Source organism: Crocodylus porosus, unplaced genomic scaffold (assembly GCF_001723895.1).
Source record: "Crocodylus porosus isolate Cpor-Errol unplaced genomic scaffold, CroPor_comp1, whole genome shotgun sequence".
Lineage (NCBI taxonomy): Eukaryota > Metazoa > Chordata > Crocodylia > Crocodylidae > Crocodylus > Crocodylus porosus.
This window is the reverse complement of record NW_017728947.1, coordinates 105,111,079-105,127,883: the sequence shown is the minus strand read 5'-3', so window position 1 is coordinate 105,127,883 and position 16,805 is coordinate 105,111,079. Positions and strand designations below refer to the sequence as shown.

The window sequence follows — 16,805 nt, the reverse complement described above, 5'->3', positions numbered from 1 at the left end:
TGCGTTTAGAACAGATTGAAAGATTTGATGCATGTTATCCTTCTTAGTTTGTTAATATTGGCTCATCTACTGTGTACTGGCAAGGGAGAGAGGGAACTGTTTATCTTGATTGTTGTATTTATGATGGATTTGTAGTGATTTTCTTTTCCGAAAACTGAACTCCATTAAAAATATTTACAGCATCAGCTTGGACACCCATGCGATAAATTTTAAATCACTTGATAAAAGCGTATGTAATAAGCCGGTGCGAGTAGGCAGCTATTTGATCCGGCTTCAGATCTGGCCACTTCAGATGCCACGGATCTGATCCGGAGCTCCAGACTGGGTTTCTGCTTCGATCCAGCCAAACCAAGCTTTGGAGAGCTGGTCATAGGGTATAATGGGGAATCAATGAAATATCTATAATGTTTTTTGTCTGATTTGAATGAAACTTGCAGTGGTGGTAGCCTCTGCTGAGAGCACGAAGCCTGCCAAGTTTCAAAAAATTCAGTGCAGGGGCTTGGGGGGAACTGCACCTGAAAATCCTGAAAGCAAAACTCATATCAGGTCTATGTGTTACAACACAGATGAGTGAAAACTGCAAGGTGATAGGTGCAGGGGTTTGGGGGGAACTGCATCTCAAGCTGCTGACGGGCAAAACTCATGACAGCTGAACCTGAAAACTTCAGGGAGTGGTGGACCCTGCTGAGGCCACAAAGCCTGCCAAGTTTCAAGGAGATAAGGTGCAGTTTCCCACACACCCCTGCACCTAAGCTGCGGATAAGCAAAACTCGTGACATGGGTGACACTGTGTGTGTTAAGGCACAGGAGGGGGAAAGCTTCAAGGATGGTGCACAAGCACCTATGTCACAAGGTTTGCCTGTCAGCAGCTAGGGGTGCAGGGCCCCAGAACCCCCCTGCACTGACCTCCTTGACAGCTGGCAGGCGTCGTGGCCGCAGCAGGGGTTACCATCCCTGCAGCTTTCATGACTGCTGCACCTAATGTCACCCATGACACGAGTTTTGCCTTTCATCAGCTTGAGGTGCAGTTCCCCCCAGCCCCCTGCACCGACCTTCTTGAAACTTGGCAGGCTTTGTGACCTCACCAGGGTCCACCACCCCTTCAGTTTTGACCCCCCTGTGTTGTAATGCATAGACGTGACATGAGTTTTGCTTTCAAGAATTTGGGGCACAGTTCCCCCTGAATCCCTGCACTGATCTTCTTGAAACTTGGCAGGCTTCATGCTCTCAGCAGAGGCTACCACCCCAAAATTATAGATATTTCATTGATTCTCCACTATGTCCTATGGCTGGATCTCCGAAGCAGCTCCGAAGCTTTTCCGAAGCGCTTCAGAAGCTCTGAACTACTTTGGAAAGCCTAAAGAAGCGAGTGCTTTGATCTGGACATGCTGCTTCAGGTGCTGAAGCGCCCAGAGCTTCTCCGGATCCAAAGCACAGTCCGAAGCCTCGTACAGCCCTGGCATGTAGGCATGTGTCTGTGTAAAATGTTATCAATTTAATGATAAAACATAGTGAGAGAAGGCGAGAACTTCTGCTTGTAGAAACTGGAATGAATCTCTTGAGCTTGGTGGAACAGTACCAATTCAGACCAACTTTGGTTCTGTCCTGTGTGCTGGCGTGTGTGATATTATATTCATGAGAATGCCTGGAGGCCTGGTGTGGTGGGGAGAGAGATTCAGCTAAAAGCTGGAAATGAATTAGCTGAGCAAAGAGGCTGTATAAGGAACTGGGAATGGAAGGAGATACTGGGACAAGAAGAGCCCAAGGAGGAGACACTGAATTTGATGGGACAAGGAGACTAATTGGGATGAAAAACCTGGAGCCTGTGACCAGTTAAGTGGGGACAATGGGACTGGGTTGAAAAGATGGGAGTGGGGAAAGAGACAGGACTGGAACAGGTGTAGTTGCCACATGAAGCCAGAAACTCTTTTCCCCCCTTCCTGTTGCTACAGGTGTCAGGGTGGCTTTTTTTTCCCTTCCTCAGAAGCATTGGGTGTTGGCTGTAGCCAAGTTCAGGGATTTTGCCTGTGGTGTACCAGTACTCCTACTGGGAGTAAAGCCTGGAGGTTCCTGGTTACAAGATCTTGCCCCTCTGCTTAGGGTCAGACTGTTCACCACATTTGGGATATAGAAGGAATTTTACCCCTTCGTCAGATTGATACAGACCGTGAGTGTTTTGCCTTCCTCTGTAGCTGGGCACGTGGCCATCTTCCTGGGATCTCTCCAGTGTATTTTAACAACAGCCCTTGTAGCAGCAGGACACTGACCCCTGTTGTGCTCCTGCTTCACCAATGGCAGGTTAGGGCACTGTGTGGCAGGATTGATTGTGTAGTTTTAGTAATAGGTTAGATGAGGATTTGTAAGGGAGGGTTTGGATAGGGGTGATGCAGAGTCAAGTACCCAGGTGCCAGGAAATGCCAGAATTCAGGTCATTTTATGCACATGTGGTATGACCCAGCTTTTAACAACATTGTCACATGGTATTTACTCCATGGTCTCCCTGCATCCTTCATGCCTGGGATGGTCCTGCTCTGGAGAGGAACCAGGGTGGGGTAATGAAAGAAGCTGTTATCTGTGGGCTTCATCTGTTAGGAGTGGAAGGTGAGTGCTGAATGAAGCAGGGGATTGCAGGATGAGAGAGGACGGTTTCATGGGTAAGGCTATCAAGTGCTGCTGTGAAATGGGGGAGTGCTTGTACCCCTATTTTACGGACTGGGAACTGAGGCATGGCACTTAAGATCAGTAGTTACGCTTAATTTTGGCTGCCCTATTTAAGACCGTGGGAGCAGATGATTAGGGCCTTGCTACACCTTAGGCCAGGGGCAGGCAATTATTTTAAGCAGAGGACTGCTTACTAAGTTTTGGCAAGCCGTCAAGGGCCACATGGCAGGGAGCCCAGGGCAGATAAATACTAATTTTCTAAATTTGTAGGTGCCCCGTGGGCTCGATAGAATGGCCTGGCAGGCTGCATCTGTCCCCTGGGCTGCATTTTGCCCACCCCTGCCTTAAGCTGTGAGCCATACAAATGTTAATCAGTGTTGGTGCTAGCTCAGGTTTGGAGCAGTCATGTGTTCAGGCCAGCAGGGGCCTAGAAAACTGAAAGGTAAAAATCCCTGGCCCCCATGGCTCCCCCCCTGCCTGTGCTGTCTTTCCCAGAGGAGCAGGCAGGGAAGGTTTTACCTGCCTGGCCACCTCCGTGGGCTGCTACTCTTCTCTGGGCTGAGCCTGCCCAGGAGCAGCTTAACTCTTCCCTGCCTGCTCCCCTGGGACAGACAGCTGCGGTTGCCACAAGTAAGGGGAGAGGGAGAAGCAGTGGGCCTGATCCAGGCCAGCGGGGTGAGGGGGCAGATGGGGTGTTTAAGCTATGTTGTAGTTTAGAGTGGTTATACCTTAGTGTAACACAAATCAGAAATAATCCTGCCCCGGAGGTGATGTAATGTTGAACCAGCTAACTAGTTTCAGGTGTTAATCTGCAGACAGTCCAGGTGTTGAGAGCTCCAGGAGCTGCCCAAAATTATCACTTAACAATGACTTAACAATGCCTAGACCTTTATAGGCTCCAAGTACAGCTCCCATGACGTCATTTGTGGTTGCAAGCATGCAGCACTTCTTTAGCTCTCCCCCCAGGATCTGAAGTGGCTTGCTTGGCTTCACATAGGAACTGGCAGAGACAGGAATAGAATCCAGTTCTCCCTTTGGAGCAGTGTAGGAGTGCAGGGCACATAAAGCATGGAGCCACGTAGTGAGCAACGAAGAGAAAGTGCCCTATGAGTAGCTGTTAATTCAGTGAGCACTCTGCATCTTCTGCACTGAATGTGATATCAGCCTTGGTGGGAGGGAAGTGTGTTTTCATGTATTATATCATCATGCACATACACCAGGAGTGAACAGGCAGCTTCAGTTCTGGTGCCTCCTAACTTTCTTACACCCGAAGAATGCTCCTTCAACATTTTCTATGTACTGAAATGAAAGCAAAACAGGCAAAGGCAATTCCATCCATACAGAATGCAGCACTTCCCTTTAAACCAATAAACAACCTGGGACAGATGGGCCAATTAGGGAGCTCTCTGTTTAGACCTTGAAGTGATTCTCTTAGTTCGTGGTGACAAGCTGAGATTTACCATATGGCGGCAATAGCACAGAATGGGTGCAGCAGGTGCAGTGGATGCGCGTGCTTGTCTAGTGCCGTTTGTAAGGGTGCTGCCATATGCCATTAGCTTGAGTGTAGTGTGCAGACCAGGAAGGGTCTGAAAACAGAAATTCCTAGGAAAAAAATAATGTTCTTACATCTGTTTGTATTTTTTTAAGCCACACACATAAATTTCTGTGGTTAAGCAGAGGCTCTGAGATAGTTATCTCCTGTGCTTGTCATCGTTTCAGAAAAAGGAAGAATGCAGGAATACTAAATGAACAAACTTGTAAAAGTTAATTTGAGACTTGGCTCTTTGGAAAGTTTGCAGGTCCACTGGTTGTGTGGGCATTCACCTTAGAGACCAGTCCATCAGCCTTACCCTGATGTATGTTTGCTCAATCCACTCACAGCTGCTGTGCTGTTGAAACAAAGCACTACATGTATGTACACACGTGCAGATGTGTGCAAGGCCTGGAGTGTAGATGGAACGATGTACATAGCCTCTTATGGGGAGGTACAGGATGCCAAGACGCCAAGTACTGAGACTCCAGGCATCCCGCCTGTAGTACTACTCTACCCCATGGAGCTTGTCTGCACCAGTGGTTCTCAACCTTTTTAAACTTGAAGCACCCTCCATAACTTCTGTGAATTGAGCAGCACCCCAGTTCATAAACTAATTTATTACAGTGCTTAGCTCCTTGCAGAAGGGACAGACAGGAAGAGCTTGAGCCTGCCCTTTTCTGCTTCTCCCCTCACACTTCCTGGGGTACACTTCAAAGGATCTCCTGGCACCCCAGGGTGCCCCAGCATCCTGGTTGAGCATCATTGGCCTACACACACATTGTTTTCATACCTTCAGGGTTTATGCAGTCCCTCTGGGTATGTTCCTTGGTGGTCTGCTAATCCTTTATTTTAGTGCCCTATATACTAGCATGGAAAGGAAGGATTTGCTCTTGAAGCTGTTGTTTCACTGGGCCTGTCTGCAGACTGAGGACCTCTTCCCCGCTCTCTGCTCCCCCCCTCCCGCCCCCCCACACACACAGCAGTGTTGCACATTCAGGAGAGTTTTTGCACAAGCCCAGGGGCTAATAAGTCCCATGTTTATAAAGAAGTTTAAATTGTACACAAAACGCTTGAAGCTACATTAGAGAATGGCATCTCCCTGGTAGTGGCTTCTAGTGGTCATTACCACTGAGCTTGGTCTCCAATATTAAATGCACATCATCATAATAGAAGACATACAAAAAACTAGAACTCTTGGTTCCAAAATTACACCTTTTATTAGACCAACTGGGAAATTGAAAGAAAACTGTCTTTTTCTGCCAGCTTTCGGGATCAAAGTCCCTTCATCTGGCTCTGGGAAAAGAATAGATGGTACAGGATAGTAAAAAGTCCCCGAAGGTAGGAAATAAATTTCATTTTTGCACAGAGGGAGCTGAAGAGGGAAGGCTTTTCCTCTGGGTCCATGCAAGTGTCTTTGTGAGCTGTGCTGAGTAGCTCTTTGATGTGTAGATCAGGTAGAATTACTTCCCTGGAGGTGTCAGATGGCAGGCAGGGAAGTAAAAAATCTTTCTTGTTCTGCAATGAAGTTTAAAATCCAAAATCGGCTAAAATTGGCATCTTCCATGTTTCAGGGGTGTACTTGGTAGCCGTGTTGGTCTGAGACAAGAAGACATACAAAAAGCTAGAACTCTTGGTTCCAAAATGGTACCTTTTATTAGACCAACTGGGAAATCACAAGACAAATCGCAAGAAAAACCCTCTCCATAAAAATGAAGTATGTTTCCTACCTATGAGGACTTTTTCCCATCCAGTATCATCTATTCTTTTCCCAGAGCCTGACAAAGGGACTTTGATGTCAAAAGCTTGCAAAAAAGGACAATTTTCTTGCGATTTCCCAGTTGGTCTAATGCAAGGTATCATTTTGGAACCAAGAGTTCTAGCTTTTTGTATGTCTTCTTGTCTCAGACTAACACGGCTACCAAGTACACTGAAAATCGTAATAAGCACTTCCATTTTATCTAAGACTGCAGAGAACATTCACCACTTCTGAATAATTCAGTCCACAGGGGCTTAGTGGTAATACCCTATGCTCATAGGTTGGTGGCCTGAATTTAGATGTTCTGCCTCGTAGACAATAGTGTTGTAAGGACACTATGCTGAGAGGTTTGGAGAGGTCCCTGCAGTGATACTCACAGTGAGTTAGTTGTAGCAAGAATTGGCTTTAATAAAAGTGCACTTCCAAGCCCCATAATAAGTCTGGAAACAGAGAAAGGCAAGTTTATAGGGAGGCTTCTGACTTGTTGGTAGTGTTGATATTTTTTTTTTTTTTTTTGCCCAATGGGACACTTTCTTATGTATCTGCAAGCTCATAGCCCTGCCTGCAGGAAACTCTGTAGGCTAAGAATCCTAAACAGGGTTGAGAGGCCTTAGCATCGGACCGTTTCTTTTCCATGGCTTCTTAGAACTGGATGATTTTTTTCCCCATCTCCTGGCTGTGCAGCATGAACTCTCAAACAATAACCTAAAACTACAGGGCAGTAATAAACCAAGACGTAGTAGAAATATTGAGGATATCCGTTTAAAATGAGCAATAGCTGACCTGGAGTCGTTTCAGTCTGTGTTTCTACAGCGAATGCTGGGTCTCTTGTAGAGCCTTTCATAATCTTTCTATCCTGTGTCTCGGCTTCTGCCCTTTACGTCTCGCCGTCTGGCAGAATAATGCTGCTTTACATTGCTATATCTCATGCTCATCTGGGAAGGGGAGTACATGACACTAGAAATAGGCAACTTTATAGTGGTAAAGCTGTGTCCCCACTGAGGACTGTTGTGGTATAACCGTGTCAGTAATGAACCACACTCCTAAATAGCATAAATTTGGACTGATAGAAAAATCCAGGTACAGACCAGACCTTAGTCTCTAAGCTGGTATCTTCTCTCTTCCCCCCGGCTCCCTGTTAGTGATTGTGACTCCTTCTGATGCTAAAGTTGGGACAACTGTCATTGTCTTCTCAGGCAGGATTGTTGAGCAAACTTCAGTTACTCCGAGGAGGAGGGGGAGGAATAGTCCTTGCTCCACTAGGGAGTGATTTCCCCGCTTCCTGTCTCATACCTGCCCTTTCAAGTGCCACTTTGATCTTTCCTGAATCACCGCCGGGCTACAGTCAAAGTGCCTGGGAACCTGAATGCCATTTTAATTGCAAATCTCTGCCTTGGTCTCACAGCATGCATGCCTCACGCTTTCCTCAGATTCTCTCTCAACTTTACCCCGCTATGTCTTGAAGGTGAGATACAGACAAGTTAGAGTCAACCTACCATAGACATCCTTTCATGCTGGAGAAAAAGGTTCAGACTCTTAGGATCTAAAAATAATTCCCTGAATTATCATGTGAGTGCTTTTTCTAAGTGTCACAATCTGTGTTTGCCAATTATCAGATATGTAGGTGCCTAAACCAAAGTTCTTTCCCGTCGTGCCCCTCTCCTCTGGCATTGATGTCGCGCACAATTCACAGTGACAAATATATAACCTGCCTGCCATCCGATAACCCTAGGTAACCTCTGCATTTTATCCCCCACAGCATTCCCCTCTTTCCTCCCCCCACCTATGCGTCTCTCATCTATTAACTCCCATCCCCTCTGATCTTCCCTGCCAAGCATTTGCATTTTCACAGACCTGCATTTTGCATATTGGCTTATGCTTCTGTCCTGCCCAGGAGAGCGCACAAACACCAGCAGACTCCCTCCTCCTGAAGACGGGTGTTTGTGCCCAGAAGCTTGTAAAGAACAATTTTTCTAACTATTTAGTTGGCCTAAGAAGAGAGATCACATTTATCCAAAGAACCTTGTCCACAAACATAGGACATAGATTAAGACCCAGCTGGTTCTCTGGTGGTAACTCCTGGCTCTTCATCCGCTTTTAGAGAAGTCTGGAAGTGGAGCACAGAGCAGGGTCAGCTGTGTGGGCAAAAGCTTTGATTCACACACAGCTCACTGCGGCACACTAGTACAAGCAAGCGCGTGCACTTGTAAATCTTCCCGTTTGCTCCATGTAAACCACGAGCTCGAGCTGGAACCTTCTGCCTATGCTACCTCAAGTGAAATGGGCACTGAATTTCCTTTTACTTTTGAAGCCTCTGCTATGTAATCTTTTTGTTACCTGCCTTGCAGCATTTTTCTTTACATGCCGTTGCTCATTCTGCTTGTGTCAAAATCAAGCTGTTCAATTTTTTTTTTTTTTTTTTTTTTTTTTTACTTGTGGTTGGGTCCTGAGAAATAACACAGCCTTCTAGCAAGGCAAAAATACAGGTTCAATCCAGGCAAGCAGCACTGTTCAGCGTGAGGTGAGGTTTGTGCATGTGCAGTGACTCCCCAGCCAGGGGATTTCAGGAGGAAGATGTGAAAGGCTTTTTTTTTTTCCTTTTCCCCTTTACCTCCCTGTGGTAGATGCTAAAGCAGTGAATAAATAGGGCACCCGTGGAGGAGGGGTTTCCTCTTCCAGGAGTGCTGTGGCTGCATAGACGGTCCCCTTGGAGGTTGGGATTTACAAGCCAAGGAATGGTTTTTTCGTACAAACAGTAAGTGCCATTTCAGTAATCAGCTCCGTGTTGTGTCCTAGCGTGGTTGTTAAGAATAGAAATCGCTGGTGCGGTGGTGTCTGTCTGTGTTGAGCAGCCTTGGGGGATGGGCACTGCAATGTCAGCATGTGTGTGTGTCTGCAATTTGCCTTTTGAGAAGCGGGGGGGGGGGAGGAATGGATTATATTGAGTGGGAAATGCAGGTCATTAGACTGGATAAATTGTATTCAGTATTCCTTTGTAGCAATGTCGTGAAAATTTGGGGCTCTGGTATTAGACAAAATGGAAGATGCAGTGTTAAAATAGCTTGTCCCTCATTCAGTAATTATGTAGTATTCGTTCTCTTAACTAAACTATAGCATCAATGAATGTAAGGATTTCCGTGTCTTTTACCAGAGTGGGTGGCTACATGTAAAAATCAATTCGAATAATATCTAACACAAAGCTCAGGCCTAAACGAGATATTTATTTCTGACATTTCTTAAAATTGTGTTTTGCATTTCTTACAAAGCGAGCATACACTAACGTTTACTAAGCAAAGATTAAATAATTGGGGTTTTATCTACTAGGCTAGCATCGCAATTTAATTTCATCCTGTATTTTAAATAAATACATGTAGCATCCATGTTAGCTGGCCTGAATATTTATGCTGATGACCAGGATTTCGATACATATGTCTGAATGTCTTGATCCTTTTAAACACCAGCATTTGATTTCCATTTGTCTTCTATGATTTTGCTTCCTTTTTCAAGTACATTTTGTGCCAGCGCTGATAAACCAGCTTAGTGCATGCGTGCAGGCAGGCACTGTGCAGGTCTTGCCGTCAACACACTTTAACCCTGTACGCAGCAGCAACCACAACAACAGCAAACTTTCTATCGTCGGACCCCCACACACATGTGGGCATTACCAAATAGGCCATGTTTTTGTGAGGGTCTGCGATCACTGCGAACGTCTAGCTTCAGGCTGTCCAGTGAATTTCACATGTGGCCTAACTGCTATTAACGTGGACCCCAGAAGTGCAATGATGGGTACGTCTACACATCACCCAGTGGCAACGTGGCTGTATGTGCGACATTGCTGTATGGCACACCAGGCAATGTAGCAATCATGTGGGTCTATCATGTTGCCATAGTGGCAAAACCTAACAATGCATCACACACGGGGCAGTAACCGCCCGTAGTGCACGATGCTTTAGTACTTCCAAAAAGAAATGCTAAAGCACGGCACTGTAGCAGTGTTGCCACACGGCGATGTGTAGACGCGCCCGTTAGGAGCTCATCTAGAGGCTGCCCAAGCCGATAGGAATCTTTTCTATTCTTTCTGGTGTCTTGCCTCAGCCCCTTGGTTCTAATCCCCCCAGGGCAATTTAGCCCTTTGTCTCCAGTTGAATGTTGGCCTGAAGATGAAAACACTTAGAAACTAATTTCAATGGGACTGTTCCTCTGTGGTAGGGCTCTCCAACTGGTGGCCCAAGGGGCTGCATGCAGCCAGCGAGAGATTGAACTGCAGCCACGAGACTCCCTATTGGGCACTGCTTCCTGGAGCCTCCAGGCTTCCCATTCCTTCGCCAGCTTGCACATCCCGTGTCTTGCCCCTGGGGGTGGGATGGCACACCTGGGGTCTGGGAGCCAGGTGGCCCTGTGAGGCTGCAAGAGCTCCAGGTCCCTCTCAGAGCAGGGGTGCAGGGGAGCACACAGCAAGGGAGTGCAGATGAGACCACACAGCAGCATGAGGGAGCAGAGAAACCCATGCAGCAGGGGGGATGCAGGGTAGACAACACAAAGGTGGGGCACTCATGCCTTGTGCAGTCCATGGAGCCTGTGGCCTGCATGGTTGTGGCCCCCAGCCACTGAGAAGTTGGGCAGCCCTACTGTAATGAAAGCATGCGCTTAGATGCTGTGAATTATGGCCACATTTAAGTCCTGTTCATAGGAAGTTCGTTTCAGTGCGTCTTACTTTTCATCATCCTGGAGCGGAAAATTGTCAGCTCAGGAGTGTTTTACCACAACGCTGCCAGGTGCTCATCTCTTAGCTCTGCCCTGGAGGCTGTAGGTGCTTCTGTCAATTAGTGACGCTCTGTTTGTTTTTAGCCAGCGAGGTCAGTCTTGAAAGTTATTTGATCTGCAGTCCGTGAAAATCTGTTTAACACTGGGTGTAAATTCATGCCAGGTGATTTGCCACTTGGGGCACATGGAAGGTGCACAGTACCGCTTCTTTCTGCTCCCCGATTGGCTGACTCTCGTGCCTAAAACGTTCTTTCAAGAGGTCTTACAAACATTCCCAGTACCAGTGGGAATGCAGAAACATAACAGAGACGCCTGACCATTTTCTGCAAGCAGAGTTAATTCCATGCCGGCGCTTGCGGATCTGGGGCTCTGATGCCATCAGCATCAGTGTGAGGTTTTTACTCAGCTCGATGGTGTTCAACTCTCTTTGGGGTATACCTCTGGCTCTAGTCCTAAAGCTTGTCTTCAATTCCTTTTGACTCGAGTGGGAGCTGTAGGTATGCTTAGCATTTCTCCAGAGGCTGTTGGCACCTTGCGGAGCCCTTTATGGTGATATGGTGCTCTTCATCCTGATGCAAGAATTTAACCAGTCCTTTTGCCTGTCCAAGTTAGTAGACCATTTTCATCTTGTGCTCACATACCAACCTTAATTTCTTGAAGAGCTACATTATTGCTTGCCTGGTAATCCTTAAGTTTTAGTTCTCAAGATTGAGATTAATGATTTAGAGCTTTAAGGCTGGTTAAATGACTGACAAATAACATCCTAGCTGGCATCTGTAACAAATTAAGTAATTAAATTGGTGTGTCTGTGACAATAACTGTTACCAAGTAAATTCATGGTAATACTAGCACAGTGGTGGGGAGAGGGAGTTTTGTGCTATAGCTACTGGGACTATTAACAGACTTTTCAACAACAAATGCAGTTTGGAACGGTATATTTAATTGAGGGTGCAGACAGAAGTGCAGCTCCTAGCTGTAACTCGGAGCAATTACTGCAAGGCGTTCTGAGTCACAGCGTTACCGCAGACCAAGCAGAAGTTCGCTGTTGGTTCCAGGGGAGGGGAATCTAGCTACGGGCTGGGACCCTGTAGCCAGGTTCCCGTAGCAACCGCCAGGGCTCTCTGACACTGCCCCATTTTCAGAACGGGAGGGGGCAAAGGCAGCGGATGGAGCTCGTTCTTGGGGCTCCCCAGCTGGTGCTCAAGGGTGGGGTGCGTGAATTGGAGCATCCTCACCTCAGGGGGGCTCCAGTATACCTGCCCCACCCTCCAGGGGGAGCTGAAAACCCCCCAGACTGAACTCCTTCTGCTCCCTTCCCCCCCTCCCATTCTAAAAACGACAGGCTGGGAGCGCCGCAGACACAAGTTACAAAAGATGATGCTACATTTTGAAATGTCCTTATCTGATACCTCATGCAATGAGGGGTCAGATTTTCACCCATCAGCCATTTTTGAAGCCGTCTGCAGCTGTGTATTTGTGTTTGGTCACAGCTATAGACTGCTTTCTATGGCCAGACTGGGTAAAAATTGTCACTTCTGTCTGCACCCTTGAAATTCAGGAAGGCTGCAAAGCCAAGCCCCTGTTCTTGTTTGTAGCATTGCAGAATCTCTTCTTTTATGCAACTACTGGCTTTCCTCTTTGTTGCATGAGTGATCACTACAGGTCGATTCCTGTCTCATTGTTTCCTTGGGCTTCCCCATCACCGACTTCCTTTACCTTCTGTCTCTCATTTTTTTATTTAGCTTGTAATCCCTCTGGGGCAAGGACTTCCCTCTTTTCCCTTGTTATGTGTATTACAAAAGGGCCTAGAAAGTGCAGTCCTGGCCTTGTTCCCATGGTGCTAGGCACTGTACAAACACAGAACAAAATGAGGGTCCCTGTTCTAGAAAGCTAACTAAGCATGAGCCAGGAGATTTGTAGACAAATTCAGATAGAGGAGGGAATACAAAGAAACAATGAACTGTGCTATTCAGCAGTTGGCCCTTTGGGTTCCTTGTTCAGAGCTGGGTCTTGCAAGTCCTACTACACTACAGAATGTAATCCTGCATGAAACACTAGTCTTGGTAACGTTTGCAGGAGCATGCTCTTGCCATGACTGGTTAACAGGTCTGATATCGGCCTCAGCCAGCAACCAGCTCTCTCATATTGGGTCTTTGTCAAGACTTTCTGGAATTCTGCATGTGTGAAACAGTGTCACCCCAATGACATGCTGTCATAAAACAAGCTAATGGCTCCTGCCCAGCCTGACTCTAGCAGTGGGCTATTCTAGATACTTGTAGGAACACATGGGAAAAAACTTCTCATGCCAGTGAATCCCCTCCGGCAGATTCATTCTTGATAGATATATCCCAGATCCTGTGTTGTCCCCAGCGATTCGCATCAGGCATGGGCCATTTTAGAGACTTGACACTCTGGTCCTTCTTTTTCCTTCTACTGGTTAAGTTTCTCCTTTTTGGATTCTGGCCCCTAGTGGTAGTTTTGGTGAAGCCACAGGTGGTAGGTTTGGTGAAGCTACAAGAAACAGGTGCCCTGATCTACTGCTGATGGACAAGGCAGAGGACAAGTGATCGTTCTGCACAGTGCCAAACCAAAACTCCCTCCGTTCTTGGGTCAGTTTAGGCAGAAATTAAGCCAACCTTGGCTCAGACTTTGTTCTCTGAATTGGTGGCTCTAGAGATTCATCCCTTCAGCCCACTCATCTCCTACCCTTGGTCTTCCAGTTCTCTCTTCCTTCCAGTAGAGAAGCCTTCTCGCACTCCTCTTATCCAGCTGGTGTAGTAGGGTGACCATTGGTCCTATTTTTAAACACTTTGTCCCCTGAATGAGGACCAGACTGCAAAAAGTCTTGTTTTTCAGTTCATTGGTGGAATGAAATGCATGTCAGTCATTTGTCCTTGCAATTCTGCTGGCTGTGCCTAGGAGTAGGGCTCCGAGCCAGCCAGGGAGGGAAGTGGAGGGACCAGCCTCTGGGATCCTCTGCACCAGTGCAAGAAGCCCTGTGCACATGTGCATGGGCACAGCAAGAATCAAGGTGCTGTTGCATGCCTGATCTCCCTGACCCTGGGCTGGGCATGTGCAGGTGGGCCCAGCCCCAGGTGCAGGTGACCTGCCAGGGCCGAGCAGCCTGCCTGCAGATACACCCCCTGCACTGCCTCAGCACCAGGTCATGGCTTTGAGAGCAGACAGGTGAAACATTGCATTTGTATCTGCTGAAACACCAGTGGGACTGGGAAGAAGCTCTTGTCCCCATCTTCATACCCACAGAGCATCCTGGTGAGTCCCCGGTATGTGAGGATGCTTTGGGCAGAGGAGCCTTTGGGCTCCTGGATGCCTGGGCCAGCTCAATAAGCCATTATTTCTCCTCCAGGACAGGCAAACCTGAAAGGCCCTCACTGGGTAGCTGGCTGCACTGCCACAGGCAGAGTGTGGCCTGGGCAGACTCCCAGGTGCTCAGTGTCTGTGCTGAATGCTGATGCAGGGAGGTGAGGTCCCTGTGCAGCGCGTGCCCCTAGCTCCAAAGTGTGCAGCTGAGCTGGAGTGAGACCTGATCCCAGCATGGAGAGCGGGTGTTCACCGCTCAGGCCTGCAGTGCCACGTTCTCTCGAGGCTGGACTGTCTGCAGAGAACGGCAGGGTTGTGCGGTACATGAAACCATGATTCGGGGGGAGCGAGGTGAGGCTCCCTGCTGGCTGAACTGCAGAGCTCAAACTTGCTGCTGATCCTAGCACTTGCTCCCTCATTTCACAGGGCACCACGTGTTCATCCACATGGGGTTCATGGGTCAAATAGCAATATCTTTCTGGCCTGTTTGTGGTGTCCCCCCTCTCTAGCTGATTGACCAAGGGGCCTAATAGCACCACCCCTCACTGCTGAAGGGGCCGGTGGTCTCACCGCTCACCAAAGGGATGTTCTGCATGCTGGGGATGCAGCAGTGGCCACCCTATGGTGTAGTGAGCCACCTGCCTCAGAGCCAGGAGGACCCACTTAACATAACCCCTGCAGGATCATAATCTGCAGATGTGTGGGTGGGGAGAGACGGGCAAGACTGCTTGCCTGTTACCGCTTTGTACTGAACAACTTGGTGGCAGTCTGAACGTCACTCCTGTGGTGTTAGGATGTATGGGTTGATTCCTGCCCCTGCCTCTGAGCCTGTTGCAGCTGAAACCATTGCGAGTTGCACACTGACGTCAGAAATGGCCGTCCCTGTGCAGGGTTGAGCTGGGAGCGTTGCCCCACAAAGACCTGGTTATGAATCCACCCTAAAAGCAGGAATGGGGATTCAAAGGGCTTGCTACAGCATTATTTGTCCCAAGGTAGATTTGACTAACCTTGTATTTGCTCTCTTCAAAAGCCAGTGTTAAGTAGTATCCATTCATATCACCTCTTATCACTGGATGGATTATATTATGCTGTCTGTGTTCATTTTTACAATTCTGGGACATAGCTTGATCAAAAGTTATAGCCATATCAGAGGACGATAGCCATCTACATGTCAGAAGAACTGAAATGCATACCTAATGACCAAAGGGAAAGTGAAACTAATAAGCATGGCTGGCCACTTGTTTTAATAGGACAAGAACAAAATTCCCAAACCCAGAATAGCAGAAATGGCTATTCTTAGGCTGGACACCCAAAATATTGCAGATGTCATCTGCCAGTAATGAGAAAATATCAGTCCCCTAAGGACCAATTCTTAGACTCATTAGCAAATAGAACAGCCCTGGTGTGGGAGGGTAGGGGATGTGGCTTGAACATATCTAGGCGTTATCTGATAGGCACAGGCTGTCTCTGGATTATGCGAGGCCTTGGGGTGAATCCAGGTCCCCAGCTATCAGTGGGCTGGCAGGGTCAGCAAGAAAGCTAGTGCCTGAAAATTTCTGAGGGGACTCTGTGAAGGACGGTGCTGTAGTCAGAAGAGAGGGTGAGAAACAGGCTGTTCTGTACCCTGCCTTCAAACCATATGGTCAGCTTTTCATGTACCGTTCTTTGGGTTTGGCCCAGTAGTAGTTCACTTTGCACAGATGGGACTACCTGCATACGTGCTGGGCAGTGGAGAAGGCAGCCCAAAGACTAGGGCCCAGATGCTATGAAGCTTATTTATGAATAAACTCAGCTATATACTGAACCACGGAGAAACTCAAGTGGGATAGCCAAATGCCTGCCTGAACTCTGGACAGATGCTCTTCTTAGTTTGCCTCTTAGCCATCCTGCTCAAAGTGGAGTGGAGGACTTGGCTTTTACCTCCTCCCAGCTCTGGCTTTCTACCCCTAACCTGGTTCTTGCACTTTCTAGAAAGCTGGGACAGCTCTACACAGTCCTTCTGGCATGACCCTTGAAGATGGGGAGCAGGCTATGGGTATACCATGCCCAGCAAAAACTAGGAAGAACTTGACCCTTGATTCTTCTTCCATCTAAACCCTCAGTAAAACTAGTGGGACAGAGCAGGGACTGCAAAATCCGATTGTCATTCCTTAGGTGTTTACCTTAAGTCACAGGTACCCAAATACCACTAGCAGTGTTGTCAGGTGTCCAGCAGCCAAGGGCCAGCCCATCTTTACTCAGGAATACATGTGGTTTGTTTGGCACCTTTGACGTACTAAAGCAGCTCGTTGTATTTCTTGAGCAGCAAGTTCATCATAAACCCCATGGTATCATGTTCTAGATTGGAGCCATCCCAAGTGCAGCATGATCGTACCACTGAGAGGTGCCCTGTGCCTTGGAGTCCCTCTTTCCTAAAGCACCCTCCAAAAGTTTGACACCTAAGCAAGGAAAGGGATTAGGCATATTACTGAAGACAGCCTGAAGTTTTTTGTTCCCCGCTTCCCCCCCCCGATGATGAGGGGGATTGTTGCTAGGGAGAGATGGGGTGGGAAAGATGGAGAAATCAGTTTCATAGGTTCTAGGGTCGGAAGGGGCCTGAGCAGATCATCTAGTCCGACCCCCTGCCATGGCAGGAAAGAGTACTGGGGTCAAATGACCCCGGCAAGGTGCTCATCCAGCTTCCTCTTAAAGACCCCCAGGGTAGGAGCCTGCACCACTTCTCTTGGAAGTTGGTTCCAGACCCTAGCCGCCCTGACCGTGAAGTCACGC

At 47.8% G+C, this 16,805-nt stretch overlaps 1 protein-coding gene across 1 annotated transcript in view; it reads left to right on the top strand.

Annotated features, from left to right (window-relative positions):
• The window catches only part of SYNE2 (spectrin repeat containing nuclear envelope protein 2), a 256,377-nt gene that overhangs the window by 212,795 nt on the left and 26,777 nt on the right, over positions 1-16,805 (top strand). The window lies entirely within an intron of this gene.